General features: G+C 47.6%; 1 long non-coding RNA gene across 2 annotated transcripts in view; it reads right to left on the reverse strand.

The window, feature by feature from the left end:
• The window catches only part of LOC146398358 (uncharacterized), a 216,071-nt gene that overhangs the window by 66,460 nt on the left and 121,679 nt on the right, over positions 1-27,932 (reverse strand). Inside the window, exon 4 of one of the 2 annotated variants that reach the window (XR_014821668.1) lies at positions 2,198-5,098. The exons of the other annotated variant lie outside the window; for it this stretch is intronic. This is a non-coding gene — a long non-coding RNA (uncharacterized LOC146398358). Of the gene's footprint in view, positions 1-2,197; positions 5,099-27,932 lie in introns of those variants that run through there. 2 annotated transcript variants of the gene reach the window in all.

The following is a 27,932-nucleotide window of genomic DNA, read 5'->3' on the forward strand; positions in this document are numbered from 1 at the left end:
GCTAATGGGAGCAATTTGGTGAAATGTATTAATAACCTCAAAAATATTCACATCTTTTGACCCGGTAATTGTCCTTCTGGGAATTTAGCCTAAGGGTATCATCAGAGATGTGGACAAAGGATTTTTGCTCCAAGAAGTTCATCATGACATAATTTCAAGCAGAAAACAAACAGCAAATTGCTTAAATGTTCCACTAAAGGAAAAAATCGTGTACAGAAAAATCCCTATGGTGAAATACGGTGCAGTCCTTGAAAGTGATTACAAGGATATTTTGTGGTGGCAAAATGCCCAAGACATACGATTGTATAAAAAAAAGAAAGAATAGGAGTTCCCCTTGTGGCTCAGCAGTAAAAAACCCAACTAATATACCCGAGAATGATTCGTGTTTGATCCTTGGCCCCCACTCAGTGGGTTAAGGATCCTAAGTTGCCATGAGCTGTGTTGTTGGTCACAGATGCAGCTCAGACCTGGTGTTGCTGTGGTGTAAGCCAGCAGCTGCAACTCAGATTTGACTCCTAGCCTGGGAATTTCCACATGCCACAAGTGCAGCCCTTAAAATTGAAAAAGAGAGAGAGAGAGAGAGAGAGAAAGGAAGGAAGGAAGGAAGGAAGGAAGGAAGGAAGGAAGGAAGGAAAGACAGAAAGACAGACAGACCTGAGTTGGGAGACTTGGATGTTTGCTACTTTTTAGTTTAGTTTGACTTTTCTACATTTTCTAAAATTTTCGCAATGATCACATACTCCTTTTGGAATCTGAAGAGGAGAAAGAATTGCTGCTTTCTCTGAGCCTTTAAAGAGTTGGTTCCTGAAACTGCTGTCCCTCATTAACCCCGCTGAGGCTTACGAAGCTGGTTCCACACGCTCCCTGTCAGACCTTGCTTGGCACAGCCCAGCGGGAAAGTTGTGTATTTGGCTCTAATTCCGAATGCAATAAAAACATCACAGTTGCTTTTCTTCTGAGTTCTCATCACTGCAGAAGAAAAACCTTCCCCCATGCTTTTGATTCTCCTCTGAACCGCCAATCTCTCTTTTTATGTGAATACTAAATATACTTTAATGGATCCAGATTATTACTGATGGAACCCAAGATCTGGATGATAGAGACACTGTCAGCTGCGTTCTCAAATTCTGGGTTCACATACTCACAGATCTCCACAAAGGGGCAGACATAAATCCAGTTCAGTCTAGAGAATTGTCTCAGTTCCGAATGGAAAGACGAATTTAACTTGGCTTAAACAAAAAAGGGAACTTATTGTTTCAACAAAACAAAAAGCCCTAGTGGGTTAGGGATTCAGCGTGGTTGTGAGCTATGGCATAGCCAACAGCTACAGCTCTGATTCAACCCCTAGCCTGGGAACCTCCATATGCCTTGCGTGCAGCCCTAAGAAGACAAAAGACCAAAACAAAAACAAAAAACCCCCAAACCCCAAAAAGTCCTTGATTGTCAAGAGGGAGGGGGACGGAGTGGGAGGGATGGGGAGTTTGGGGTTAGCAGGTGCAAACTATTGAATTTGGAGTGGATAAGCAATGTGATCCCACTGTATAGCACAGAGAACTAATCTAATAACTTGTGATGGAGGTTGATGGTGGATAATGTCCAAAAAAAGATGTATATAAATGTATGACTGGGTCACTTTGCTGTACAGCAGAAATTGACAGAATATTGTAAATCAAGTATAATAATAATAATAGTAATAAAAGTCCAGAGGTATGCTGGCTTCAGGCTCAGTTTGATCCAGTGGTCCATGGTGTCATCAGGGCCCTGATGCATTTTCCCTGCTGTTTCCTTGGCTCAGTTTCATCCTCAGTCTGATTTCCCTTGGGAATGCAGCCATCCAGGTGGGTAACCCTGTTCATAAAGAGGATGCTGGTGTCCCAACCTCCCCAAGCAGGATACTGACATTTGCTCTGACTGAGAAGACTCCACTCAGGGGCTCAGCCTTCAAGTGAAACCAGAGGGACGAAATGTGTTGATTGTCTTACACTGTCGAGTGCCTGAACCAGAGTTGTGGGTGGAGTCAGTTTCACCAAAACCACATGGACCCTCAAAGAGAAACCAGGATGGCTAGAAAGTAGAGAGCGAATGCCAGGAAGTTTCTACAAAGGTCTACCATGGGAAAACTCTTCTTTGGCATTCCTTTGGGGAGAATATCTAAGGATCATTTTGCAAGTACCAACTACAGGAGTATGCAGAGATGTTCAATTTGAGTATTTTATTTAGCAAACATTTACCATCAATTTACAAATCTAGTTACAGAAAATATTTTAATTTTTCATTGGTTCTGGCACTTCAAGGAAATTAATGGTTTAAAGAAGATGGATTGGAAATACTTCAGCAGCCCAGGGTCACAAAGATTAGAAACCTAATTATAGCTTATCTTTGGAGGGAAGAGAAGAAAAGAAAAGTTTGATCAGTAGACCCATGAAATCCATTCGTTGGGAGATTCCTTTCTTGGGATCTGACGAGCCCTGACTCAAGTTCTTCCCTCGGCCCAGATACTCTTTTCCCTTCCTTCTCTGCCACGTGTTCCTTCCAGAGTGTCCCCAGCCCTCCCACAGGCCCTCCCCTGTGAAGACTTCCTGATATTCTGCCCACTTAGTGAAACCCGTGGTCCTCTTCTGTCCCCTTAGTGGAAGCTGTGGTCCCCTTCCATGGACTCAGCCCACACCACCTACATTAATTATGGGGCACTGTGCTCCTGTCTGCTACCCTGCAGATCAAAATACCTTCGGGGGGGCAATGGGTTGGGGTGAAGACGGGGGTGTGGAAGGACGGTGATCGTGAAAAAGTCCTAGGGATGAGGATGGCCAAAGGATATCAAAGCCAAATTTCCAGTGAGTCCTGCCACATGGAACTCTTTCTGGTGATGGGCTCCGGGGAGAAACGCAGGGAAGGGAATAGTGTCCTATATGCAAAGTGATGACGAATAGACGGAGGGTAAAAACTAAGAGAGTCAGGCCATAAAGGAGAAGATACCATCCCTTCAGGGGTCCCTGGGGATTTGGAGAGGGCAGCAGGATTTCCATCACACACACAGGACTTCTGGGAGTTGGTCCTTCACATCTCAAAAGACAGGAGACTGGGGTATTTAGACACTTGACATCTGGGTTATCTTTTGGTTTAAAAAAAAAAAAGGACTATGCCCCCCTTTATTATTTATTAATTTGGATGTGCCCATGGCATGTAAAAGTTCCTTGGCCAGGGATGGAACCCAAACCATAGCAGCGACAATGCTGGATCCTTAACCTGCTGTGCCACCAGGGAACTCTTATGCCCTCCTTTTAAAAAATGCCCCATTCTAAGCATCCAGATGTTTACCACTACACAGAGACCCCAAAAAACCTTTTTTGAGCAGAACCATGTCCCATTGCAGAAAACATTTCTAGGCAAGAAATCTCTCTCTCCCTCTCTCTCTTTGCGTGTGTGTCTGTCTATCTTCTGTCTTGGCTATGGGCTTCCCTCCACTGCTCCTCTGAGCCCCCTTCCTGCTCTGCCCCATAAAAGCTGCTCCGACAGCCCACTGGCACCGTCCAGCCCAGGGCACAGGAAGCCCCTTCCATCATTTGGCTCAGGGGTCAGCAGGCCACCACCTGTGGGTCAAATCCAGCCCGCCCCCTGCTCTCATGTGACCCACGAAGGGTTTTCACACTTTTAAATGGTTGGCCAAAAAAATTAAAAGAAGAGTGGTTATCTCATGACGTGAAAATTACATGAAATTACAAACCAGGGCATTCATAGAAGGTCTGCTGAAGCTTTATTGGAACAGGGCTATCCTCATTCATTGACACAGCATCTGCGTCTGCTTTCTTGCTGCAGCGGCAGAGCTGAGCGGGCGCAGTGGATGCCTGATGTCTTGCAAACCTGGAAGTATCTACTCTCTGGCCCACTCCAGAAAATCTTTAAACTTGGCGCTGCTCTGAGAATCAGACATTCAGTGACCTTTCTCTCTCTTTCTCTGACTCCACCAGGGACAGCTTGCTGTAACAGAACAAACGAAAGAGACCAGCCTTCTGCTTTCTCGTGCAGCTTCCCACACTCACCCTTGGTGAGGGGTTTCTGCCAAGCCCAGGACCGGGGAGACAGGTTCTTACCTTGCCAAGGTCACCCCTGAAGGGCAGAAGTTTCAGAACCTGGTTCGTCCACATGCCCAGAGGCCCCTCTTACCTCCCCCCCGAAAGCTGCCCATCTTCCTCTCTGCTTAAGAAGCAGGAAACTGGAGGAGTTCCCACTGTGGCGCAACAGGACCTGGTGGCATCTCTGCAGCACCAGGATGTAGGTTCCACCCCCAGCCTGACACAGTGGGTTGAAGGATCCTGCATTGCCCAAGCTTTAGAGTTGGTTGCAACTACAACTCGGATCTGATCCCTGGCCCAGGAACTCCACATGCCACAGGGTGTCCAAAAATGAAAAAAAAAAAAAAAAAAGAAGAAGAAGAAGCAGGAAACTGGAAACTGTCCTGAGGCCCCAGACACAAAGGCTCTTTCCCCCTCTCAGCAAGTCTGACGCAACCCTTCCAACTCCTGGACATCAAACATCCTCTGACCACCAAAGGCAGCCACCAGCTTTGGGAAACTCATTTGAAATTGAAAAATGCTGATGAAATCAGCCCACGTCTGAATGAAGGCTGTTCTTTCTTACAGACTCCGGCAGAAAGTTGAAGTTGCTATTCAAACCCAAGAGTTCCTTTTGATAGTTCAAACAAGGAGAGGAAATGGTTTCGAGTGTGTTCTTCGAAGCTAATCAAGTCTGTGGTTTTCCTCAGCCCTGCTGTTTGGAGTCCCGGGAAGCAGGCCCTTGTTTGAAAGGCATCCTGGAGAGCCTGGGTCTCAGACGCGGCTTTGAAGCCATTTTCAAAGCTGGCAGAGTCCTGGTCAGGTCCTTGCGAGACGTCCCCAGACTTGAGCTGGCTTTGTGGCCTCCCGGGTGGTCCCAGGGTCACTTGCGAGGGGAGCCGGGAATGGCGAGGACATGGGCAGCCTCCAGTGTGACCCCTCCCCCCCCACCTTAGCTGTGCAAATTTGGAAAAGATATTGACCTCTCTGGGCCCAAGATTCTTGCTCTGTGGAATAAGACTATTGAGAGCGTACTGCAAAGGAACCTGGGGAGATGAAATAAATGATGTCAAGTTTACAAGCACACAGACTGTACATAATACGTCGTAAACCAATATTGAAACAGCAGCGGAGGAAGCATCTTGTTTCCCATGGGAATTGAGCCCTCTGGAAATAGAAAAGTAAACTTTGTGTTTTCTTAGCACCTTTGCTTACAGCTGACAAAGACCATCTGCTAAGCTTCCCTCAACCACACACTAACAACCACCAGCCACAAACAATCACAAAACTGCGACAGGTACAGAGTATTTACAAGGTGCCAGGGCAAGGGTTTGACACATTTCTCCATTAGATTCTCATAACAACCCTGCAAGGCGGGTATCAGTACCATGTTTTCCCACTTTTAACGGAAGACCTGAGGCATAGATAGAGCTAGTGGGCTGGGAAGACAGGATCAGAGCCCAGACAATATGATCCAGAGCCCATACCATAAACCACTTTGCTATCGTGTCTTTAGTAAACAGACAGATAAGTAATAGGTGGCTGTGAGGATGGATAAGCAAAGGAAGAATGAATTATTAATTCTTTGTATCCAGGCTGCCCAGGCTACAGGCATTTGCAGAAGTCGAGGGAGGCAACCTGCTGAGGGCTGGCTCGTAGGTGATACAGATGAGCTGGCCAGGGGAGGTATGTCTGCTCCCTGTGCCCATCCAATGCGTTGACTTGGCCCACTGCTCAAGCCAAGCCCTTAAAGGTAAGGGCTCAGACAGGGATGCTCTGACAGCCCAGGAGATCACACCTACTCATAAGCATCCATTCAGCCCAGATCCCCATTGGTTCCTCTGCTTTTACTAAATATCATTCCAATCTGTAGGAAAAGGTTAGACGTGGACCTCGTAGGAACTGGTGGAAGAAAATCCTTTGCTGGAGATTCCTTTGTCGACAGAAAAACAATTAGAGTGTTTAACTAGACATCTTTTTTTAAATTAAAGTATCGTTGATTTATAATGTTGTGCCAATTTCTGCTGTACAGCGTAGTGACCCAGACAGCCATATATACACAAGTTCAACACACCCTACGTGATTCCTTTTGAGCTATGAGTTAGACCAGAAAACTAAATAAACATATGTTTGTAAAAAGAAGAAGAGGAGGAGAAGGGGGCAGAAAAATAAGAACAACAACAACAATTAGAGGCCCCTTGGCGCATCCACACTACCCCAAACCCACCAATCATGCCTGCAATTCAGCTTTCCCCCAACTTCTGCCATGGACACTGGGTGGCCCTTCGGAGGACTTGGCTGGAGACCAAGTGCATGCTGGCAAATGCTTTCCCAGCTCACTAATGTTGGGATAGAAAAGCAGGATTGTTTGACTTTGGAGGAACTGCTCCCCAAACTCAAGAAGATGAGGCCTCGCCTAAGATAAGGTGGGTTTCACAGGAGGAAGCACCTAAGCTGGAACACAGCCACCCTGCCAGGCTGACGGGGTCACAGAACCATGTCCTCCTATGAGCCTCTAGGGCAGAGAGGGGAGAGGGAGGGAAATATTTTATTGATCACTACCTATGATCCAGACACAGATGAGCATTTTCTAAACAGGTAGAATACTGAGGGTATGGATTTGTGGCCAGAAAGACATAGGTCTGAGTCCCAGCTCTGGAATTACTACCTTTGCGGTCTTGGGCATGTATCATGTATCTAATACTGGTTTTCATACTAGCTCAAAATTTAAAGGCTTGACACAATCTTAGTTGAGCTGAGGAATCTGCAGTTAAGGCAGACAGGGTTCAGTGGAGACGGTCCAGCTTGGCTCTTACGTGCACGAGGGATGGAGATCAATTTTCAAAATGTCTCACTTGGAGTTCCCCTTGTGGCTTAGGGGGTTAAGAACCCAACATAGCATCCATGAGGATGAGGGTTTGATCCCTGGCCTCAATTGGTGGCTTAAGCATCCAGCATTGCTGCAAGCTGTGGCATAGGTCACAGATGCAGCTCAGATCCCATGTTGCTATGACTGTGGTGTAGGCTGGTGGCTGCAGCTCCAAGTCAACCCCTAGCCTGGGAACTTCCAAATGCCACAGATGCAGCCATAAAAAGAAAAAAAAAAGTGGCTCACACACTTGGCTGGCAGGTGGTTGCTGGCTGATGACTGGGTTCAACCGAGGCTACGGGCCAGGGGCCTCAGTTGCTGTCCCTGTGGGCCTTTCTGGCTCTTTGGGCTTCCTCATGGCAACACAGGTAAAGTTCCAAGAGTGAGTATCCCAGGAAAAGGAGGAATGAATGCATGGCCCGTCCATGACCTAGTCTCTCAAACCACACAGCTCACCTTTGCCATACCCTGTTGGTGGAGGCAGTCACAAATGGATATTAGGAGGGTGGCCAGGGAGGCGGGCCAGAGATCAGTACCCACAGGAAGCCATGACCGCCTCTTGGACCAATAATGGCTTAACCCCTTGCTACCTGAAAGACTTTAAATTACCTATCCTTCTGCAAAACACCCGGAGACTAGGCTCTTGGCCAAACTCCCCTCATCCCAGTCTGTAATTTCCTCTGAACAAAGTGATTGCACTACCCTTTTCCTGGGGAAGATGAGTCTGCTCAGCCAGGTGACAGGCACCAAATGGGAGGTGAAGTGTTCTGCTTTCTCTCCACCATCTGTTAACATAACTCCAAGCCACCCTCAGGTTTGCACTGAACTTGCTGGGCTCGTTCCGAAAGGGCTGCCAATGCCGTGATTGCTTTTCTCTCGATGTGTGCTCTCCGAGGGCACCCCGTATCCCCAAATACTCCTTCTGCCTCTTCAGAGGAAGCACCTGATGTGATGAGTGTCAGCTGGCTGAGCGTGGATCCAGGAAGGACCGAGGAGACGAGAGACAACCAGAATCAGCATCCAGGCAGGTCTGCATGCTCAGGACTCTGCTGCTCATCACTCTGTGGGCTTCTATTGACCTGCTGTTCTCAGCCGGAGAGGTCATGAATATAGGGCCCAGAGGGGGCTGAGTCAAATTCAACAGGATGGCCCTTGATTGCTGCAAAAATATGACCTGACACATTCAACGTATGTCTCTGTGGAGACTCAGAAGGGACCCAAATCTAATCATGGAATGGGGTCTGACATCCCAGGCCCACACTTCCCTTTACATCTGCTTCGGAGAGAATGACGGGTGGGACACCACCCTCTGCCCGTGGCATCTGCACCATCTCACTTATGCATCTCCTGAATGAGGCGAAACGGACATCACCGCCCAGGGCAATTACTTCTTCCCAAATCATTTTACGCCACTGACATGACAAGAGCCAAGAGAGACAGGAAATTCAATCCCTTCCGATGTCTGCACAGAAGATTAACCACCGCAAAGAAATGAAGAAAGTGTCTTCATAACAGTGACATAAAGACATTGCTATTCAGTATGTTAATGAAAAATCCATTGATGTTTGGCATTTATCAAGTGTCAAAAATTAAATTTAGCTGTCCTGTGATTTTAATTAGCGTTAACCCAGTTAAGCCAGCAGGTAGCTTGCTGGGGTTCAGGCAGACACCTTCATTTGCATATCTTTTACTGGCTAACACGCGGTGAAAGGAGTAGGCGGCCCGGAAGAGCTTCAGGAGAAGATGGTGTTGGGACCAGACTTTGAAGAAGTTTGACATCTCAAAGGGGATAAGCTCGTTCCAGGAAGAACGAACAGCATGTGCAAAAGGGAAGAGAGTTGAAAGAACAAGACACGTTCTTAGAATAGCAAGTAGTCCCTGTGTGCCTGGAGAGTGATGGGGAGATGAGAGGGAGAGGCAGACAGGAGCTGGGTTGTGAAGGGTCTCAAAGCTCAGGCAAAAATCGTCTTGTAGACACAGGCAGTGGTTAAAAGCTTCGGGGCAAAAACACTTCTATGTGAGTTTGTAAAGTGTATATTGTTACATATATCGAAAAGGATATACCCACCAAATAACGGCAGCTACTGCTAGAGAAAAGGGTGGCGCTGGCTGAGGGGAGGTGGACCTTCCGTTAACTGTATTGTTAGAACTGTCACCATGAGAAGAAATGAATGTATCGTGTGATTTAAAAAATTAAAAATAATTTTGCACAATTTTAAACAAACATACCAGGGTCACAGATGGACCCAACTTTGCTCAAATGTGTCAAGAAAACACAGCTTCTTTCTTGCTTTTCAATGAGTCTAATCTTCCTGGCCATCCTGCATCCCACAGGCTAACCCAAGGGTGGGAGCAGAAGAAACAGACAAACATTAAATTTTCTAATCAGTAGTGTTTTGGTTTCTGACAGTCTGATGGGCTCTGCTGAATAACCCAGTCCCTTTCTGATCCAATCTTCGTCTCTCGGGTTTCGTCCTTCTGTTCTCTTGGAAAGGGTGTTTGGGGGCTTTCAGGCCCTCATTGCAAGAGGATAAGGGGGCTTTGAGCCTAATAGGATGCTCTGGCTTGTCCTGGCCTCTGTCTCAGTGGCCACCTTGCCATCTAGTCTTTGGGGGTGTCATGCTGGAATCTGGGTCCTGGCTGCATGCACGCTCTGGGCCTGTGTATCCTCACATCCCTGGCCTGTGCTCTGGATCTCCAGAATCTCTGGCTCCCAGCACAGCATGCACAGGTCATGGAGACCAGAGCTGCTGCCCTGGGGCTCTCCTAGCAAGTCTCCTGAGCCAAGGCTGCGCCCTCCATCCTAGTCCATGGCAGCCAGCCTCCCAGATGAGAACCCACAAGTTCTAGTACAAAGGAATGGGGTTCTGAACAGTAATTTCTAAAAGGTTGAGCAGCAATCCCAAAAGCCTATCCCAGGGCGTGCTGGGAGCAACCCTCACACCTGCTCACACCCCCCCAGCAGGGCCCTCGCCTTGTGAATAGCCAGCTGAGCACTTCCAGCCTTCCCTGTGCCTTAATCAGAGTGGTCTCCACAAACTCTCTGTCTCTCACCCCCAAAGAGCTTGAGGGACAGTCTCTCAGAGAAGAAGGAGGCTGCCACCTGCTCCCCCAGATCTCCTTGGACACTTCTTGAAGTTAAGCCCTCACTTCTATTCCTTTGGTGACACGGTCAGAGGTGTAGTCCTGGTGGTGACCTACCCCAACCTTCCTTGTACACTCAAAGTCCAGCGGGCAGCCAGGGGCACGGTCCCTGAGCACTTTGGAAAAGCAACAGCATCACTTGTTTGGACCAAACAATAGCTGAAGATCAAGGAGTCAGCCTCCTTTACTCAGAAAATAGCAGGCTAAGCTGCAAAGAGATCAGGTTGGGATCAACCCGGAGGACAAAGTCCCTTTACCTCCCAGCCTCCCAAGTCTCTTTTCTGGCTGCACTGTGAGGTGTTTGGGGATCCTAAGCAGCAGAGGCAACCAAGGGAGCTTTTTCTGTTCAAGGGTTGTAGTGAGGGAGTGACCTGGGAGAGCAAATGAGCAGCTGGGACCCTGCCTGTGGTTTATAATTTTCCTGTTGTAACAGAGGCTCTTTTAGTCAAAAATAATTCATCTCTTCTTGAAGTGATAGGTAGCTGGACCAGTTTCTTTGACTTTCAGCAAACCCACATAAGGTTCAAGAAACCCCATGCAAAGAAGAAAGGAATCGGTCAAATACAATAATTGGAACCTAATTCATTTTTTTTTTTCTTTTTAGAGCTGAACCCCCTAGGGGTTGAATCAGAGCTACAGCTGCTGGCCTACACCACAGCCACAGCAACATCAGATCCGAGCCATGTCTGTGACCTACACCTCAGCTCACAGCAACACCAGATCCTTAACCCACTGAGTGAAGCCAGGGATCGAACCCGCAACCTCATGGTTCCTAGTCAGATTCATTTCCACTGCACCATGATGGGAACTCCAGGAGCTAATTCTTTAGCAGCCAGACAGGAATGAGGAAAAGAGGCTCAGGCTTTTTGAAGAATTTTTTTTATGGCTTCCAGAAAACACATTTCAAGTCATGTCTATCACTTTCACTTGCAGGTGACAGAAAACCCAGAATAGACTCACTGAGACAAAAAAGCCCTTGCCATAGAATAGAAGAATCTGAAATCAAGCATCAGGCATGGACTGATCCAGGGTTCAAACAATATGACCAGCAATCTCTCCCTCTTAGTGTCTCGGTTTTGCTCTTTCTGTGCTGCCTCCTTATTTGGTCTCTTCCCTTGTGGCTAAAAATTGACCACCAGAAGCTTCTGGGGCCATATACTTCCAAGTTCAAATTCAGTGGGCGAGGGAAGGCTAAAGATATCTTTGTCTTGATATTCACAGCCGTGAAAATCTTAATGGTCTCTCTGATTGCACTGTCTCTGTCAGGAGACAGCCATGAACCAATCACTGACGTCTAAAGAATGCAGCCTACCAACAGGTTTGAGCTGTGTTTTACGCCCCAGCCTCACACATAGCTGAGATGGAGGCAATGACAACCCACAAACACAGTTGGAGCTGTTGCTGGGAGACCAGGGAGGGAGACGTGGATGCAAGAGGAAACAGCCATTGTCCTTGACAATAGCTAACATTTAATGAGCTCCAGCTGTGTGCAGGGGCTTCCATGCCATCATCTCATTTGTCTTGTCAACACCACCACCCGTATTTCACAGATGACAAATCTAAGGGCCAGCACGACTGAAGAATTTGCCCCATGTCACCAGCTAATGAGTAACAAGGGCAAGATTTGAAACTGGGATTCCAAAGCCTATGCTTTCGGCAGTTACAGCTCCTGTGCAGCCTGCTACAGCCCCATCATAGAGACTCTTAAACAGCCCGAACAAGGACCCCCAACATGGTGAGCTGGGCCCAAACCTTATTCCAGATACTGCAGTTGTACCACAAAAATTTTTTTGCTTTTTGTTTGATGAATTTAGGTTTTCCTGACAGACACTATGGTCAGCATTGGCACGGTGGCTCTGTTTTCAGAAGATGAACTTTCCCAGGCTCCCTAAGAACGGACCTCCTGCAGAGGTCAAATAGTCCATCTGGTCCTGGCATCTCCACCCCACCAGTTCTGGCCACATCAGCCAGTTTAAACCGACCTTAAGAAATAATCTTTTATTTCCTAAGTGAATCACCTCCACCCCCTCCCCCAACTGCTTCCCAAAAACCATGCCGTAGCTTTCCTTCTGGTGCTGAATCAGGAAGCTTCTTATCTTATCTGAACCAGATACAGCCCCTCCAGGGAGCCATCAGGCAAGAACATCTGCCAAGAAGACCCAAAGCTGGATGCCGCCTAGCATCCATCTTCACGATGATGAGCTGACGGAGGTCACCGCCAGAGCCGGGGAAATCAATACGGGAGCAACAGTAAGCTTTCAGGTGAGTAGTGGGAACAAATGACAGCCAGGGTAGCTGTTTCACATGTTCAAAATTTAGGTTATCAAAGCCCAAATTCAGCAGTTCCACCACAGATAAACAAGAGTGAAACCTGTCCCGTCAGAGGTCCAAGCTTCTGATGGCTGCTCAGCATCCAGTACAGCCATCATTTGTGTCTGCAAGGAGAGCGGGGTTTTTTACTCACTTACATTGTCTCAGCTATATTCCCTCCTTGGAACCCATTATTGGCCTCCAGCACCTCCCCTCCCCCACCTTCCTATATTCTCTTTTATTTATTTATTTTTGTCTTTTTAGGGCTGCACCCTTGGCATATGGAAGCTCCCAGGCTAGGGGTCGAATCTGAGCTGCAGCTGCCGGCCTACACCACAGCAACTCGGAATTTGAGCTGCAGATGCAACCTACACCCCAGCTTGTAGCAACGCCGGATTCTTAACCCACTGAGCAAGGCCAGGGATCGAACCTGCATCCTCTCAGATACTAGTCATATTTTTAGCTCACTGAGCCATGAAGGGAACTCCATATATTCTCTTTTTTAAGTTAATGGCTTTAGGCATTTTCCACATTTTGCTTTCTTCCCCTCTCATCTGATCAATCTCAAAACCAGTGGTTCTCAGATTTAGCTACACATTAGCTTCACCTGGGAGTTGCTTTTGTTTTGTTTTGGATGCAGAGGCCTGGGCGCCGTTCATCTCTGGTGGGAGAGTTTAAACTTTTTTCCATGGTGGCCCACTGGAATGTTTTTAAAGACACGTATCTGTTGAAATTGGGGTACAAAATAAAACCAGCTAGACTCTCAGGCATCAGTACGTGGCTTTGTGCCTTTGCTCTAATAGGACTTTCTTAAATAGAAGCCAGTGCTGTGTTGGATGTCATGGGCCTTAGAAGTCATTCTGTAAACCCATGCTGGGCCAGGCATGGCAGGTGGGAGGAACAAACTCAAATTGCAAATAGGTGTCCATTCTGGGGAGGGCACACAATAGAAACAGCTCAATAGGTCACCAGGCTGCCACTAAGTGGCTGGCTGATCCCCTCACAATACTGTACAGTATAGAGCTCAGAACTTGGGGATCCCAGATTTGCCATCTGTGGGTCCATCTCTCTGACTCTCCTTTTTTTTCCCATCTATAAAATGAGGATAATAATAGAATCCACTAAGGATTAAATGAGCGAATGCATGTAGAACACTCAGAACAGTGCCTGGCACTCGTGGATTCTGAAGGCAGGTTACACTGCTCTTATTATGGCCAAACCAGTTTCTGGAGAGGGTTCCCCATCACTGTCCCGTGTTTCTGCAGGTCTTCCAAATCAGGGCTTGACAGCTTTTGTCTTGGACTCCCTTTGCAAGCACGTCTGTGCTGCAACTAGCCTTCGAAGATACAGTGTCTGTCTCCAGGGCAGAGGGAAGATTTGATTGCTGTCCAGTATAATAATGAGAATGTTTCTCTCTGGGGCAAATGTTGAGCAGGTTATAAAACACTTAAGTTTCCTAGACTCAAATTCTTCAACAGTGACACAACCCACTCCATGCGCTGCTCTACAGCATCCCATGAACTTGGGGATTGAGGGGAATCAATGCAAATAGGAAGCTCCAGCTGCTGGCTGTGCTGAGAATCATAAAGTCTGTGGTCTACGATCCACGAGTCTCACATCTTCCACAAGCCAACATGAAACGATAACGAACTAAATTGTGAGCTTTCAAACAAGGCAAACTCTCAGACCGTTTGGAGTCCTTGACAACCAGAAGCTTAGAGTTGGTTGCTGTTGCTGGCAAATTAGATTCCTCAGTGCTGATTTCCAGGCGACCTTGACCCATATTGTTGAACCCATTCTCAGCCTCTCTTCAAGCCTGCTTGGATCCAAGACCTATTTGGGCAGTTCTGTCCCATGCACGTGGATACACCTTGGGAATTCAGAGGCTCAGATCTCACTTCCGAGAAGCCCTCTCAGATTCATATGGCTCCTGCCCTGTTTCTGCACTCTCCCCATGCCCCCAGAGCCATGTGGTAGGTTTCCTAGTACCCTGAATATTTGGTCTATAGGTCAGAGAATCACTTACTCCAGCCCTGCACCCTTCAAACTGGGGTACCAAATTACACAGCTTAGGGTGGGCTAAGGCACCAGAGCAAGACTGGCCTTACTACAGCCATCAGTTCATCCAAAGGAGGCCCCAGGAGAAAGCGAGGCAGGTCTGGACCTGCACTGTGGAGCACCAGATGCGCCACTCCATTGTGGCTTCCTCACATGTGCTGCTCAGCCACCTGGCAAAACCCTGAGAGATACTGGGCCCATATCGGAAATGAGAAATTTTCAGAGAGGAGCCACATGCCCAAGGTCACGCAGGGGATTTGAACCCTCATCCTGCCCAGAGGGTGTGCAATTTCATCCCATCGCAGCGCCCTGATGCTGCAGGACGTCTCACTCTCCGCACGGGAGCGCTCTTTCTTTTCAGGGTTCCCCTCTCTCCAGGGACTGAGACCATCCCTGCCCAGGTGCCAGTTCCCCCCGCTGAGAAGTTTGCCTGCTGTTGTTAATTAGTGGGTAAACATCTAGATGTCATTAATGGACCTGAAGTGTTTGACAGCAAATAAAACACTAAACCCCCGGGCAGGGCAGCTTCCCACAGGCCCGCCGTCTCTATGACTTCTACTGCTTTCTTATCTTGGCTCGCTCCATCTGCTGAGACACTCAGAAGAAAGACACAAGTCTTTCTGGGTCCTCTGGCTTTCATCTTCCTTGCCCGAGGCAGTTCTACACTTTCAAGGATTAAGCCTACAGATGGATAAATCCTTACATGCAAAACTGGCCTCAGCTTTTGGATGAGCCATAGCCCGGCCCCAGGTTGAACCTCAATGCTCCCTTCCCCAGTGTGTGTGTCTCCAGAGAGGAAGATCTTTTCTGCAGCTTCACTGTGGCTCCCTTAGGTCCACTAGGTGGATGATGGAAGAGGCGGCTCAGAACCCCAAGATCCTGTTGACTTAGCAGGTTATGAGCCTGACTAGTATCCATGAGGATGTGGGTTGGATCCATTGGCCTTGCTCAGTGGGTTAAGGATCAGGGCTTGCCATGACCTGTGGTGTAGGTCGCAGATGCCGCTTGGATCTGATCTGGCATTGCTGTGGCTGTGGCACAGGCCAGCAGCTGCAGCTCTGCTTTGACCCCTAGCTGGCGACTTCCATATGCTGCAGGTTGTACACCAGCTGGGGGGAACCAGACCCTCCCTCCTGATTGCTCCAGCCCTCCCCATCTCTCCCCTGAGTGCTGGGGGCTCTGTGCTCAGCAGCAAGGGAGCAAGCACCACAGGACTTGGTCTGCATCTGGCCCCAGGTACAGAGCAAGCAGAGCACACAGCCTCCAAAGCTCTCAAGGACAAAGCTAAATGAATATTCTCTGAAGCTTTTGATGCTTCAGGTCTTCACCACCTGAGCAGATCTCAGGGTTGGCATCTGGTGAAAATATCTTGAGGCACTGACAGCTTTCCCCCCTTTTTAAGGTGCATTTTACGTATTCTGGATATTGTGTACAAACTGCAATATATACAAACCACATATACAATATGTGACCTTTTGTGTCTGGCTTCAGTGTCATTGAGTTTTATCCACTTTGTGGCATCAAAAGAACACGTGTACACCTACGTTCACAGCAGCACTATTTACAATAGTCAAAAGGTAGAAAATAACTCAAACGTCCATCAGTGGGCAAACAGAGAAACAAATGTAGTATATCCATAAAATGGAATATCACTCAGCCATAAAAAGAGATGAATTTTCATAGAGACTGTATGTAGAAAGGTGGTTGCCTGGGGCCAGGGGGAGGGAGAGTGAAGAGTATTGATTAATGGGGACAGAATTTCACTGGGGAAGATGAAAAAGTCCTGGAGACAGTGATAATGGTTGTGAATGTATTTAATGTCATTCAACCATTCATTTAAAAATGGTTAAAAGAGGAGTTCCCTGGTGGCTCGGCAGGTTAAGGACCCAATGTTGTCACTGCTGTGCCTCAGGTTCAGTCCCTGGCCCAGGAACTTCTGCATGCTGTGGGCATGACCAAAAAAATGGTTAAGAAGTACACTTCATTATGCATATTTTACCATAATATAAGAAGAGGACTAGAGTACTGATGCTGCAACGTGAGTGAACCATACTTTTTTCCATGTTTTGTTGTTATATAGAATAAACCTAAGTTTTAATTAAATTATACTGGAGCATAGTTTAGCATATAATTGACTTACCATTTGTATTAGTGTCAGGTGTACAGCAAGGTGAATCAGTTCTTCATATACATATATCCATTCCCTTTCAGAAGGCTTTGTTTTTTAATTTATTTTTTTGGCCACAGCATGAAGCAACTTGATGTAGTATCTCAGTTCCCAGACCAGGGATTGAACCCAGAACATAGTGGTGAAAGTGCCAAGTCCTAACCACTAGCCCACTGGGGAATTCTCATAGAGTAAGCCTTTAAAATAACTTCCAAACAATTTCAGGAAAAAAAAATCTCTAGCATTTGATTGATTTATTTAATAAGCTGCATCTAGACCAATGCCGATGCTTGAATTCAGCCGATTCAAATTTAACAAACATTTCCAGAGCTTCTGTGCTGAACCACGGCTGGATTTGAACTCCACGGTGGTTGCCCGACGCACTCTCATTAGTATGCATGGAGGCCACCCCCCCCCCCACCATCATCATTTAACACTGGAGGAAGGAATGAGTAAAACTTCCAGAGTTTCAGTTTTGCACGATGAAAAAAGTTTGGGAAATGGATGGTGGTGAAGATTACACCACAATATGAATATACTTAAGGCCCTTGAACTGCACACTTAAAAATGGCTAAGATGCTAAATTTTGTTTTAGGTATTTGCGATGGGGGGTGGGATTTCTCATGAGTTAATTTCACGAGGCTCCACAGTTATCAAGTGGCTGGAATAGACACTGAGTCACTAAGGATGGGAAGGATAGGCAATAGTCTCCAGGTGGCCAGAGACAGGTCACAGTGAGGGGACAGCCCTGGGCCAGGCATCTAGGGACCACCAGGCTATGGACCACACACTGCCAGCCAGCGCATAGCCTGACCCTGGGCCAGTCTCTCTCATTCACTGGTTCTTTGTGGCTCTAAAAGCAAAGAATCTCTGATTCAGAGTGTGTGTCTATGGTCACAGAACATCACTGCAGATGCCAAGAGCAGCCTCACGGAGGGAAGTGTTGGCTCCCTGAGTCCTGGCCCAGCATCAGATCTGGGGATGGAGCTACTAATCCAGGCGGGTGTGCCAGGAGCCAAGAGGCTTCCGAGGTACTCCTCGCCTGCACAGACAGTAATGGTTTATGACTCTGAACTCACCGGAAGGTGAGCTAGGTCAGAGCGGGGACTTGAACGTTTGCTTAAATCTCTGTCCAAGAATCTCTTCACTTACAGCTGGAAGATAATGAGTTCTGAACCACGCCAGCGTCGGCCGCTCTGTGAGTTTGACACAATCTGCGCTTTGAAGAGAAATCTATGCATATTAATCACTAGAAAGGAAAAAGCATAGCAAAGCCCCATCGTTCACTCAAAGCACTGCTGTGGGCTCCACACTGGAGATAAAATAGAGGAAAACAGAAGGGGCAAGTCCCTCACCTCAAGGAGTTTGCCATCTGGTGGTGGATCAGTCAGTGAATAAGTAGGGAACAGAAGTCAGGGCAAGAAATAACAGGAAGAGTATTGGTATTGTTGCTTCTGAAAGTGCAATCAGGAAGGCCTCTGGGAGGAGGTGACACTTGAGCCAAAGCCCGAATGGACAAGAGGAAACAAGCCTGCAGGCGGCAGCAGAAAGAGCAGTGAAGGCAGAAGGAAGAGTGAGCCATGGGCTGGAGATGGGATTGTCTTCCCCTGCCAGCAGGGCAGGAGTCCCCCTCTGAGGATGCCGTCACTGGAGCACCAGAGAAACCCAGGGTTGGGGCAGTCCTTGAGCACAGATACCCCTGGCCACGGAAAAGAGAGGGCAGAGGAAGGGAATGTGTGGCTGGGAAGAGCCTCATCAGAAAGAAGTTGAGTCCTAGGACCCTGCTTCCCCGGGTCACTGTTGGCCATGTGGGGACCATGATGCCCCAGTGAATGATAAGAGCCTGGGTAGTAAGGATTCAGTCTGGTTCATTCCTGAGTCACCTCCGCTGTCATCACATGGTGGTCCACGGAGTGAGTGACTTCAGGACAGTTCTCAGGCTGCATGAGAGACCCTATGAGGCGCAAGTTAGAGACCAGAGCCCGGGTGAAGTTGGGCACCCAGCCCAAAGTCTCCACAGTGAGCCTAGAGCTTAGCTTACATTTTGGTTTTATTCAGCTTCTGCTCACTGGGCCTCTGCTCTCTGCACAAAGCCCGGCCGACCTCTCCTGCACGCTTCTCTCCAGCCACGCCAGCCACCATTCCTTCAGTGCCCCAAGTGCATTCCTACCTCAGGGCCTTCGAGGGAGCTGTTCCCTCTGCCTGGAATGTTCCCCCTCACCCCACCCTCCTCTATAGCTGATCCCCCTTGTCATTCAGGTATCAGCTCAAACTCCTCTTCAGGACAGACCTCACTGATCACCCAGTTGGTAGCTCCCACCCAACCCTGAACTTCACTCTTGATGCCAATAATCCTCTCTGTTCTCTCCAGAGCACCCGCTCCTCCCCATGACTGTCCTGCTTTCCTTGACTCTCCATTACCTCCTGCAGTCCCAGGAAAGTGTGAGCTCCACAGAAGGGAGGGTCTTTCTGGGAAATCACGTCTCTGAGGATCTGCACACCTAGCACATTCAGGGAAGATCTGACGGATGGTGGATGAAGAGGAGGGGGAGGAGAGGAGGGGGGAACGAGTCGGGGTGGGAAGAAGAGGGAATAAAGAGAAAAGGAGAGAGAGAAGGAAAGGGAAAGAGAGAGAGAGAAACTTGGTCCCTGTTCTCAAAGACCTCATGGACGATGGAGGAGACAGACGTGCCAATGGATTATCACGGTGAGGTGCACGATACACTAAGCTACATGGCAAAAGGAGAGGACGCTTATGCTGAAGGTCAGTCAAGGAATACTTGAGAGAAGTGGTGTCACAGAAACTGGTTTTGAAGGATGAAGAGGAGTTCTCCAGAAATTGAGATGTCATTTCTAGAGAAAGGCAGCTACATTTGGAAAAACCAAGGTTGATGAGACAATGAAGGGGTTGTAAAGTATATTTGATGTATTATTGCTGTAGGACATGCCATTGGGGAGGATGGACAGAGAATAGAACTGCTGAAAATATCAGGGCTATAAATGAAAGCCCTTGCGTACCAGCCCTGGAGGCTTGGACTTGATGCTATATGTGACTTGGGAGTGGCTGAAGAGTTTTATGCAGACACGATACCTAAGTAAGGGTCAAGGCAAGAAACAATATTGTTACTAGCAGTGATGGACAGAAAAGGGCAGGACCCAGAGATGTCTGGGGGACAAAGAACAGGGCTTGGTGATCAAGTACTGGGGATGAGGGAGATGAGAGGTCTAGAAAAATGCCCTGTGTTTCTGGCTTAGGGACCAGTGGGGCCACCTCTGAGCTCAATCCTGGGAATAGGAGCTAGGTCATCCATACGAGGTTGGGACCATCCTGAGACCCAGGGTTGGCTGCAAAACAGCCTTTGATAAAAGACCAACTGCCAACTATCTAAACCAGAGAGAGCAGAGGAAATCTGTGAGTCCAGCCGGCAACCTCATATATTTAACAGGTCTTATAAATCACATAAAGTTTTATAAATCATATAAATTCTGTTTTTATGAAGCATGAAAATCACCCGTAAGACACCACCTGTGGATGCAGGCAACCCCCTGAGAGACCTGGTTATTTTCAAACAGAAGGATGTTCACCACCTTGTGGGCTCAGAGCTCCCATCCTGCCCAGGTACCAGCACAGTCCTTTCCAAAGGAGAGGAGCGACATGGGTTAAAATGCCAGGGCTGCCCCTTCCTGGCTGAGACTTTGGCTGTGACACATATGAACTCCCTGACCATCAGTTTCATCTTTATGAAACAGAGATGATATTTCCACAGGAAATGACACCTGTTCCACCGGTCTGGTGGCAAAGATTATGAGAAAGCATTATTTCATGCATTCCCAAATTTCTCTAGAGAAGCTACCCAAGAATTTGGGTTTGTGACCCAGCAGGGTTACAGAATCACTGAGCAACACTGAGCAAAGCCCACCCCTGAAGATGTAGCAAAAGGAAAAGGAGCGAGCCTGGACTCTGGTGTAGTCTGTTTCCTGGTGATGTGACCTTAGCTTTTCTGATTTTTCCATCCTCTGTCATCCTCTATAAAATGAGGATAACCAATGGTCACTGAAAAGATTAAACGTGATGTGGACAGTGTTCAAGAATGAATGCCCAGCACATGGTTGACAGGAGAAACCCCCAAACTGTGAATTCTTTTCCTCTTACCCCATAGACCCCCATTCCTATCAATAAACTGAAAAGATTGGATAAACCAGTCATAAAAACAGGGTGATCCCCTGCCTCTCAGCAACGTGAGCTCAAAGGAGGGAACAGACAGAAGAATGATTGCTAGCCCGAAGTGAAGGGTATGTGTATGAGAAATAGTTTATGTGTCCCCCTTACAAATCCACATGTTGAAACCTACCCCCGCTAAGGTGGTAGGGGCCTCAGGGAGGTGATCACATCATGAGGGTGGGGCCCCCATGAATGGGATTAGTGCCCTTACTATAGAGATCCCCCCACCCCGAGAGCTCCATTCTGCCATATGAGGACACAGCAAGAGCATCCTCCTTCTGTGAACAAGGAAGCGGGATCTCACTCGACACTGAATCTGCTGGCACCTTGAACTTGGACTTTCCAGCCTCTGGAACTGGGAGAAGAGTTTGTTACTGATAAGCCTGTCCATGGGATTGTGTGATAGCGGCCACAACAGACTATGGTTGCAATCCTTCTGATCCACTGTCCTGGCTGTGCCCATAGGGGAAGGGTGTGGCTCAGGTCAAGGACAGGGAGATAAGAGCAGAAACCTGGCAGACGCCACCTTAGCCAAGACGCACTGACTCGTGTCCCTCTGGATAGGAGGCCCTGAAAAGGACACAGTATTACTTTTGCAGGCTTTTTGGCTCAAAATGAAAATTGATCCTGAGGAAACACCAGACGAACCCAAACTGAGGGACAGTCTACACAACAGGCCAGTACTCGTCAAAAGTTTCTGAGTCTTGAAAAACCACCTGAGGCTTGATTGTTCCAAACTGGTGGAGACAAAAATGACATGACTACAGAATGCAATGTGAAGCTTTCAGAGACGATGGAAAATGTGAATAATGTCAGCAGGTGAGTTCATGGCATTGCATCACATTGATGCTAGTTTCCTGGTTTGGATCTTGATGCCATGGACATGGAAGATGATGATATTTGAGGAAGCTGGGTGAAGGTATAAGGGAATTTGTACTTTCTTTTTTGTCTGCTTTTGGAACTTGTTTTTTTTTTTTTTTTTTGTCTTTTTTTGTTGTTGTTGTTATTATTGTTGCTATTTCTTGGGCCGCTCCCGCGGCATATGGAGGTTCCCAGGCTAGGGGTCCAATCGGAGCTGCAGCCACTGGCCTACGCCAGAGCCACAGCAACGCGGGATCCGAGCCGCGTCTGCAACCTACACCACAGCTCACGGCAACGCCGAATCGTTAACCCACTGAGCAAGGGCAGGGATCGAACCCGCAACCTCAAGGTTCCTAGTCGGATTCGTTAACCACTGCGCCACGACGGGAACGCCAGAACTTGTTTTTTTATAATTTAGTTTAGTTTAGTTTTGTTTTGTCTTTTTAGGGCCACACTGCAGCACATGGAGGTTCCCAGGCTAGGGCTACAGTCGCCAGCCTACATCACAGCCACAGCAACGCCAGATCCGAGCCGCATCTGTGACCTACACCACAGCTCATGGCAACGCCAGATCCTTAACCCACTGGGTGAGGCCAGGGATGGAACCTGCGTCCTCATGGATGCTAGTCGGATTCGTTTCCGCTGAGCCACAATGGGAACTGTTTTTTTTTTTTAATAATTTTTAAAAATTAAAGTACAATTGCTTTACAATGTTGTGCTGACTTCTGCTGTACAGAGAATTGCAAACTCTTTTTGCAAATTTAAAGGTTTATTTCAAGTTTCTTAACTATTTTAAAGTTAAGAGAGAGAGAAATCCAAGTAAAGGGAAGTGAGAGACCACCCATGCCCCACAGGGCAGGCCCAGGGCAGCTTCTTCTATGACCGTGTGAGGCTGGGGGCCCAGGAAGTAGGCTGAGAGAGAAAGGAGATTCCTGCTTTCCTCCCAAAGCAGGACTCAACCCTCCCAAAACCCAGTCACACCAGGTGTCATAAGTAAGGCTTCCCAGAAGATGCAGACAGAGGCAGAAAACAGCAATTTCAAGAGTTCCTGTTGTGGCTCAGTGGGTTAAGATCCCCACATAGTGTCTGTGAGGCTATGGGTTCGATCACTGGCCTCACTCAGTGGGTTAAGGATTCAGCATTATCACAAGCTTCAGCCTAGGTCATGGATGCAGCTTGCCTGTGGCGTAGGCTGGCAGCTGTAACTCCAATTCAACCCCTAGCCTGGGAACTTCCACCTGCTACAGGTGAAGCCCGAAAAAGAAAAACAAAAACAGAAAACAGCAAATCTGGTCTAATGTGACTGCCTTTCCCACCCTCCCACCAGCTCATATGGCACTCCAGACCAGAGGCACATCAGGGGCAGAAGTGCCCAAGTCCCCAGGGCCCTGTCCCAGACTCTGAGCCCGGCCCGGGCAGGTGGCATGACCCTCCTGCAAGACATTTTTATGCCAACGAAATAATCTCTTAGACTCTCACAGAACTGCAGTCAATTATTTAGTATCCAGCCTCTGAGAAAATACATACTTGCAAGAAACAAAAGCAAATGCATTGACCTTTTAGAAACAAAACACTCTTCACAGCAAAATATATACACGTCTGGGAAAACACACTGTATTCATGTGTACAGAGAAACTTAGAGGACCTCTTGTGGGAATCGATTTCTATTCAGCACCCCCCACCCCCCCGACCCATGCTCTTCACTCCTCAAGACCCTCAGGATGCCAGGACTCCAGCCCAGGTCCAAGCCCTGAAGTCTGAAGCAAAGGAAAAATGTGCACGTATCAAACTATTCTTGCATACTTTAAACAAAGTGAAAAAAGCTAGTAAAAGCCCTATGATAAAGTAACACGAATGTATATAAAGTCCTATGTGGTCCAGTTCGTTTAGGTGCCATCGCCAATCTGCATAAATCCAGGCTGGGGCAGTGTCAGCCAGGCAGGCTAATCTGAATCATCTCTTCTGATTGTGTAGGCCACACAAAGAGCCTCTTTGCCTTTAAAGTGTTGATGTTTTGTTCACTGTGGATTGAGGGCATTCAACCAGATTTTTTAAATTACATTAAAATATTGCTTATCTTGATTATTGGGGGTTTTTGGTGACCTCTTCAATTTTGCTCTGGATGTGGGTGCCTAGTCCCCTCCCTGGCCAAGCCCCCCTCGCCCACCCCACACTCTTGATCCGTCTCTGCTACTGGATGCTCTATATTCTCTTACTAATGGTTGGAGGGGGAAGAAAACTCTCTCCTGGCAGTTGGCTGCGAAATTCTCCCTTGCCTTCCTCCTTAGACCCTGCAGAGATCTCTGGCCCTTCCAGAAAGGTCTACAGGCCCCAGGGATCCTCAATCCCATCCCAGGATCCTGTGAGAACGGAGAAGATCGTATCTTCTCCCACCTTGGTGACCATCACCCAAAGCCTGCCCACGTTCTTGGAGGAAGAGGCTGCATTTCCTCCACCCTCACAAGGTCTCAAGACCTGCTCTCTGGCCGAAAAGGCCAAAAAACCTGTCTGCTCATTCTAGTCCCCTTGTCATGCAGATGGGGAAACCGAGGCCCCAAGAAGAAAGGAACTTATCCAAAGTCCAAGAGAGGATCAGGAGTGAAGTCAGAGCTCAGACAGTCCGGCGCGGAATGGGACGGCAACTGCAGGCCACAGGTCCCAAAGGCTAGCAGAAGAGCACTCATGTGACATCACCACGGATCCAGCCACCTTGCCCCGAACTGGCTCCTCATTTCCCCAGAGGCATTGGCACCCATCCCTTAGACCTGAATTTAAATCCTGTCTCTACCCCTGAGGGCCGTGCAGCCTTGAGCAAGAGGGTCAACCTCTGAGCTCCAGACACCACGTTGTAAAAGAACGCTTGGTTTTCTGAAGGCGGCAGAGCACAGGGCTGAAGCCCACAGGCGAGGACTTGAGTCCAGCTGCCCTGCTTACAAGGTTTGTGCCCTGAGCAGGGCCCCTGAGCTCCCCCACCTCCAAGTCCCCTCCTGCAGCAGGGCTGACCTCTGTGCCTACTTCATGTGTGGCCGTGAGGGTGAAATGAGCACATCTTTGAGTCGGAGACGCCGTGCCCGACGCCTAGATGATGCTCCATGAACAAGTAGGTACCGTTACTGCTGTCATGTTTCTAGTCCTTTATCTAAAGAGCCTCACTGTCTGGGAAAGGCTGGTTGCCCACAGCTTCCTGTCCCTCTTCGATTTAGGCCAGGGGTCCGCAAACTTTTCCTATGGTCAGAAAGTACATATTTTCAGCTTTGAGGGCCACATCTTCTCCAATCCCAGCTACTCATTTCTGTGGCATAAAAGCAGCCACATGCAATATGTAAATGTCACCACACAATTTTATGTACAGAAATAGGTGGCAGGCCAGAGTTTACCAAACCCCTGGGTCTAGGTCACACGCAACCCCGTCTCTGAGTGGACCTTCCTCTCTAGCATCTAAGTCCTTCCATGCAGAGTAGGAAATTATTTCTTTTTTCTTTCTTTTTTTTTTTTTTCCTTTTCTAGGGCTGCTCCCACGGCATATGGAGGTTCCCAGGCTAGGGGGCTAATCGGAGCTGTAGCCGCCAGTCTACGCCAGAGCCACAGCAACGTGGGATCTGAGCCACGTCTGCGACCTACACCATAACTCACGGCAACGCCGGATCCTTAACTCACTGAGCAAGGCCAGGGATCAAACCCGCAACCTCATGGTCCCTAGTCGGATTCGTTAACCACTGAGCCATGACAGGAAGTCCGGAAATTATTTCTTTTATAATACTGTATCTCAAACACGTCTGCATAATAGTCACATAAATTTTTTTATTTTTTTATTAAAGTATAGTTGATTTACAGGGTTGTGCCAGTTTCTACTCTATAGCAAAGTGACTCCGTCATACATATAGATACATTCGCTTCCTTATGTTATCTTCCATCAGAGTCCATCCCAAGAGACTGGACACAGTTCCCTGTGCTATATAGCAGGACCTCTTGCTTATCCCTTCTAAATTCAACGGTTTCCTTCTACTAACCCCAAACTCCCCGTCCATCCCACTCCCTCCCCGCTCCTCCTTGGCAACCCCAAGTCTGTTCTATATGTCTGTGAGTCTGTTTCTATAATCACTTTATATGGCTATCAAGCATTCTATTCAGAGCACATGTGTATAATGGTGAGATATATATACATTAAATTTAATGTGTGGTGGCTAAACAAATAACATCTGTAATGGTTAAATATATTATGGCATATATTACACAACCATTATTGATTATTTTATTTGATGATATCACCTTAGAGGGTACCAGGCACCCTTCTAGGACCTGGGAACACAGCAGTGATAAACACATGCAAGATCCCTGCCCTCGGAGAATATACTTTTGCAAAATTTCTGGTCCCAGTTCAGTCAAGGTCAGATTTGTCCTCAGTTTTCTGCAGTATTCTTCCCACCTGCCTAAAATGATGTGTTGGAATGTGTGTCCCTGGTGCAACCATTGTGGAAAACAGTATGGAGATTCCTCAGAAAACTAAACATAGAACTCCCATTTGATCCAGCAATCCCACTCCTGGGCATCTATCCAGAGAAAACCACGACTCACAAAGACACATGTACTCCGATGTTCAGTGCAGCACTATTTACAATAGCCAAGACATGGAAACAACCTAAATGTCCATGACAGAGGAGTGGATCCAGAAGATGTGGTACATATACACAATGGAATATTACTCAGCCATTAAAAAGAACGAAATACCAGCATTTTTAGCAACATGGATGGACCTAGAAATTATCATGCTAAGTGAAGTCAGCCATACAATGAGGCGCCAACATCAAATGCTTTCACTAACATGTGGAATCTGAAAAAAAGGACAGAATGAACTTCTTTGCAGAACAGATACTGACTCACAGACTTTGAAAAACTTATGGTCTCCAAAGGAGACAGGGATGCGCTGGGGTTATGGGATGGAAATGCTATAAAATTGGGTTGTGATGATCACTGTACAACTATAAATGAAATAAATTAATTTAAAAAAATGAAATCACTGAAGAATCATCCGATATGACTGTAGGGCATTAATTTTTTTTAAAGATATATAGGCAAATAAAGTACTTTAGTTGAACTCAGAAAGATAATGAAAGAGTGTCATTCAGAAATTTGGAATTTAAAAAAAAAGAATGTGTGTTCCAATTTTTGATTCTGAAATCAGGGTCCCCTAATCGTAAATATCCTTCTTCTTCATGGTAATTTCCTTTGGATACATTCCCAGCAGCGGCATCGCTGCACCCAAGAGTGTGAGCCTTTTAAGGACTCTTGATATGTATCATCAAATTGCTCTGGAGCAGGGGAACGAGTTTACACACTGCCACAAACACTGTGTGTGCCGTGGTTCGACTGGGTCAGTCCTGAGTGTGATCATTATATTTCTTAATTTGTGCTAATTTAATAGGTGTAAAATTGAATCTGGTTTTCATTTGCATTTCTTTGAAGGTTGAATGCTCTCCCTGTTAAAAATACACTTGGCAGCTTGCTCCATTCATTTACTCGTTCATTTAAAGCATTGCACCTTAGCCCTGTCCCACTCTCCAGACACTTGCAACGTGCTGAGAACTCAGACACACCTCAGCCCAGCTCCTGCCTCCAAGGATGGTGCATCTAGTAAGGAAAGTGAGTGAGTAAACCCAAAGTCCCGAAGCAGTAGGATGGATCATGTGCTAAAGTGAGTCCCAGGGACTGTCCGGGGAAGAGAAGGGACAAGGGTGGTGACACAGACCAGGGTGCCTGCCTAGGACTGGGGGTCGAAAGGGGTGCTTGGATGGGCCTTTGGCCACTAGATGGGTAAACCAGAAGGGACTTTGCTGCTTATGTCTGACCATCTGCACCTCGTGTTATGTAACGTCTCAGTGTGTGCATTGTTCTATTTGTGCATCTGTCATCTGTATGCATTGGATGTGTGGTGGTCCTGCTGTGCCTTTGGGGGTAGACTGGATACCTTTGTGCTCTCATGGTTGCAAGGGTTTGGGGGCATGTATGCTGAGGTGCCGTGCTGTGGGTTCTGCCATTTTAAGCAGGCAGTTGAGACCAGGTGGGCCTGGGTTTCTGTGGGTGGAGGGCTGGGGGCATCCTAATGGCTTCTGCCAGCAGAGGTGCCGAGCTGTACTGACCACTGCTGGCCATGGGCCCTGCCTCTGTCTGCCATTGGACGGGGAGGGCCCATCTGGCCTCTCTGAGTTTTAACTACATCACACCAGTAAGACATAGCATCTCCTCTGAGTT

Source organism: Sus scrofa, chromosome 12 (assembly GCF_054392235.1).
Source record: "Sus scrofa isolate SSC_HxYL_T2T_F1_AM1 chromosome 12, Sscrofa_HxYL_maternal_Yorkshire_Landrace_v2.0, whole genome shotgun sequence".
NCBI classification, from domain to species: Eukaryota; Metazoa; Chordata; class Mammalia; order Artiodactyla; family Suidae; genus Sus; species Sus scrofa.